This window comes from Apium graveolens, chromosome 8 (assembly GCF_009905375.1).
Source record: "Apium graveolens cultivar Ventura chromosome 8, ASM990537v1, whole genome shotgun sequence".
In the NCBI taxonomy this organism is placed as follows: Eukaryota; Viridiplantae; Streptophyta; class Magnoliopsida; order Apiales; family Apiaceae; genus Apium; species Apium graveolens.
In genome coordinates, this window is record NC_133654.1 from 104438511 (window position 1) to 104442815 (window position 4305).

Consider the following 4305-nt stretch of genomic DNA (forward strand, 5'->3'; position numbering starts at 1 on the left):
CAGCAAGGCATTGGAAATTTGCCCAATTTGATTCTCCAAGGTCTTAATAGAAACCGCTTGGCTCTTGCACATGAGCCTCAACTCCTCCAATTCAGATTTTTCATTAGATTGTTGCAGTTGGAATTGTTGTCTTGGTGCATATTGCGATTGCTGAAAACCAGGAGGGTTGAATTGCTTTACTGTATACTGCTGATAAGGCTGTTGCACTGCATTCTGAGTGTTGATCCAGCTAAAGTTAGGATGATTGCGGTTGTTGGGATGATAAGTGGTTGGAAATTGTTGTTGTGACCTCTGAAAGTTGCTCACGAACTGAGCTGATTCACTAGAAATAGTACACTACACCGTCTCATGCGCACCAGCACACATCTCATAAACACTAGTGATCTGATTAACTCCATAATTAGCCAAAGAATCCACCTTCATCATCAAAGCCTTAAGCTGAGCAGTTATAACAGTTGCTGCATCCACCTCCAAAATTCCTGCTACCTTGCCTTGAGGTAATCGCTGAGAAGGGTTCTATTACTCATTAGCAGCCATCAGTTCAATCAAATCATAAACTTCATTGTAGCTCTTAGCCCATAAGGCTCCACCTGATGCTGCATCAAGCATGGGTCTAGACTGTGCTTCCAAGACATTATAAAAGCAGTTGATAATCATCCAGTCAGGCATCCCATGATGAGGATACTTTCTAAGCATCTCCTTATAACGATCCCAAGCTTCACTTAAAGACTCTCCCGATTGCTACGCCAATTGAGTAAGAGCATTTCTGATTGCAGCCGTCTTTGCCATAGGGAAGAATTTAGTAAGAAACTTTTGAGCAAGGTCTTCCCAAGTAGTAATAGAGCCTGGTGGTAGTGAATGCAACCAACACTTAACTTTATCCCTCAGAGAGAATGGGAAAAGCCTCAGTTTAACACCATCTTCAGAAACATTGTTCAATTTGAAAGTGTCGCAGATCTCGATGAAATCTCTAATATGTATATTGGGATCTTCCGTTGGAGAACCCCCAAACTGGACTGAGTTCTACACCATCTGAATCGTGCTAGCTTTGATTTCAAAAATGATAGCCGCGATGGCTGGTCTGACAATGCTAGACTGAATATCATTGATCTTCGGTTGAGAGTAATCCATCAAAGCTTTCCGATTTTCTACTGGTTCTCCCATTGCAACGATCACTTCTTCTGCAACTTTCTCAACTAAGACTTCTTCTTCTACTTTCTCCTCAATAAGAACTTCGTCTACTACTTCCTCCGCTTTATCCAGTGTTTTCTTGTGAGATCGAGAACATAATAATATACACGCTCTCTGGAGTACCTGAAAAAGCAACAAGCAAACAAGTAAGTAAAATATCCGAGTCAGTGAACTTTAACGACCACTGATGTCAAGCACATAAACTAAAAAATAACACCGAGTCCCAGACAGCGGTGCCAAACACTTGTTAGGACGAAAACATGCGCTAACTTTACACGCAAGTATACAAGTTCGCAAGTAATAAAGAATTCTTTCTATTTCATTCCCACAGAGACTGGTTATCGTTCAACAATGATATGGCTATCATTCAATACTAAGACAAATAACAATTTGTGTTTGATTAACTAAGAGATTATACTAACTAAAATTAACTAAGAGAATTATGGTTGAATTACTTATATGAGACAAAAATGGGATTTCAACTTCTCTACTACTTCATTCTAAGTCATTTTTCTTAACCTTGGCATGCAATAATGATGACAACTAATCAGGTAACACGAAACTAGTAAACACTAACTTTCGTTGCACGAGTACCCTACTACCAGACATCCACAAAAGAGATAGAAGCTGAATAGACACAAATATGTTGAGACCCTATATGTTTATAGAATTTGACAACATAAAGGTCTAATGCGCAACTTATCTATCGTGATTACATAAGGCAAGTAAGATGGTTAAAATTACCTATGAATCATACATAACAAATATATGAACCTATGCTACCATGGCAAGTTCTAAACCCCTATATTTACTTTCTCTTTAATAGAGATTAAAATGCTATCTTATAAGTTCGCGACACTCATAAGATGAATAAGCACAACCAATACTAGGAAATCATACAATCACCACACACTAAGATTTCAAAACAAATTAACTACTAAAATCAATAACTAAATCCGGTAGAACCCCACGATAACGATTAGTTCATAACCGAACTCATCATCACTGTGGGTTCTGATGAAAGCATGACATAATAAACTAAGTCTTTATAAACCGAATAAATAATTAAAGTACGTAATCAAGAGTAATAGGTTCAAAAAACAAGAAAACAAGCATCCAAGATTACAACCCAATCAAAGAATCACAAGTAAAAATAAGCTTTTCTTCTCCTTCGTTGAATTTGTGCTCCTAGGTCTTCGCGTCGTCTTCTCCTTAGTCTCCGTTATGAAAAACGTCTTAAAAGAGTCTTTATATAGCAGCCAAACTCGAATAGAATTCCAGAAAATCAGTTTCAGAATAGAAGTCCAGCCCAACTTCTGTTTTATTGGCTGGTTTTTTATGGCGATCAATAAGCAATCATCTGAGGCACCTTCCTAACACCAATTTAGCACCAAAATAATGCTAAATCTTCTCCTTCCTTCATCTATGCCCTGAAATGTAAAACACTACAAAATGGTATTTAAAATACAAACAACTCGAGTACAAATCACCAATTCAAGACTTTATAAAGCGTTCTAAGTGGATATAAATGCCACTTAACAATACTCGAATCTGACTTTAAAATCATTTAATAATAGTTATCGAGCCTCAAATATAATTTAGGGAAATATTTTAAAACTCGAAACTATTTTTCAGAATTTTAAATCAAAAGAAATAATTAAATCAAATTATATAATCAATTAAAATTACTTAATAAATAATTACATTAATTAATAAATTAATATTTAAATTAATTGACCAATTAAATAATTAATTATTAACTAAAATTAATTAATTAATTAATTCAAATATTTTTTTGAATTAAAAATGAATTTTGAAATTGAAATAAAGATTTTTAAAAATTTTAAATAATAAAAATGAATTTCTGAAAATAAAATAAATGAATAATACAATTTTTAAAGATTTTTAAGGCTGAAATCCAAATTTGTAAGTTTTGCAAACTATAGGGACTGAAATTGAATAACACAAAAATGTAGGGGTAGAAATGGAAATTTTCTATCTCCTTCCCCACCAACGCCGACTCCGGTAGCCGGTAAGCCATGGTCGTCGCCTGGAGCTTTTTCGGTGACCTGTAAAACAATACCAAATGGCTCCAAATTAATGGTAAACGATCCTGAGACACCCAGAGGCCAGAAACATGCTAGACTTAATTATATCATCTAAAACTTCGTTAAATGGCTGGAAAATATGGCTGAAGTTTACGCTACCGCCATACTCGTTTTTCCGGCGAGCTCAAATTAGTTACCCTTCATTCTTCAAACCAGTACCAGCCAATTCCTTTTCTTACGATATATTTACTGTATCATCCAATTAAACTAATAACCCTTGAATCAAAAACCCCTAAATTCGAATTAAAAACATTCATAGTTTATAAACCCTAATTTCTGAATTCGAAAATCAAACCTTAATTTGAACATGTTATCGAACTTAAAATTCAACATATAATATACCAAATTGACCAGAATTTCATGATCTACAACATGCATTCATCAAAACACATAAACAACTTCAAAATCAAAAAGTCACAATTTAATCATATTTAAATTCAAAATTAAATAAAAATATAGAAAAATACCCCTTGACTCTGCAGGTGTACGGATCACAGAACATGATTCTATATTTCAAGAGATGACTTACACACCAAAATCCGATTTCGCTAACGCCTTCAAATATCCGTTTGACTATGAAGAACACTATGAATATACGTATTTTCTCTTGATAAATATAATATTTTACAGTGTATTTATGTTTATCTGTAGAGAATAAGATACTGTAAGGGCTATTTATTTTTACAGAATATTGGTACTGTAACGCCCTCCAAACTCGGGTCAGAAGTTTGGGGCTCACAACATTCACACACACAATATATAAACCTGTATATAAAATATTATATGCATTGACCCTTCTTTTCACAATCATGGATCGCAACAGGTTCAACTATGAAAACAAGCCATAACCTTATCTTTTATTACATCGTACCAAATCCTAACTAGTTCAACTTACATCTGATAATGATATCATTCTTACAATTTCGCATAAATAATCTACAATATAAAGCTCCTGCTAGCTTGATCCAACTTAACCTGGAATCCTAGCTCGCACACTAGATTGGGA

General features: G+C 34.5%; 1 non-coding gene across 1 annotated transcript; it reads left to right on the plus strand.

The window, feature by feature from the left end:
• The first annotated feature begins 667 nt into the window (after positions 1-667).
• On the plus strand, positions 668-774 carry LOC141681592 (small nucleolar RNA R71). Its single transcript, XR_012559020.1, has one exon. It is a non-coding gene; the product is annotated as a small nucleolar RNA R71 (small nucleolar RNA).
• Positions 775-4305: the final 3531 nt, after the last annotated feature.